Genomic DNA, 268 nt, shown 5'->3' with positions numbered 1-268 from the left:
GACAAGGTTTATTTGTCTTTCCCCCAGACACCAACCCCTTTTTTGGGGAAAAAGGGAAAGTTTTGTTTTGGGAAAATTTTTTTTTTTTTTTTAGTGAAATTTCTCCTCATGTAAAGCTTCATGAAAAATTATGAAAAAACCCCAACATTTTCAAACCCGGGAAAATTTTTGCAATTGAGCAAACAGCAAAAGGGGGGCAAAGTAAGTTCTTAGAATATTCTTTACACGGAAGGGGGGGGGGGGGGGGTATGTTGCAACAAATAATGGT

This window comes from Penaeus monodon, chromosome 19, assembly GCF_015228065.2.
Source record: "Penaeus monodon isolate SGIC_2016 chromosome 19, NSTDA_Pmon_1, whole genome shotgun sequence".
Lineage (NCBI taxonomy): Eukaryota > Metazoa > Arthropoda > Malacostraca > Decapoda > Penaeidae > Penaeus > Penaeus monodon.
Note: the sequence above shows the minus strand (reverse complement) of the source record.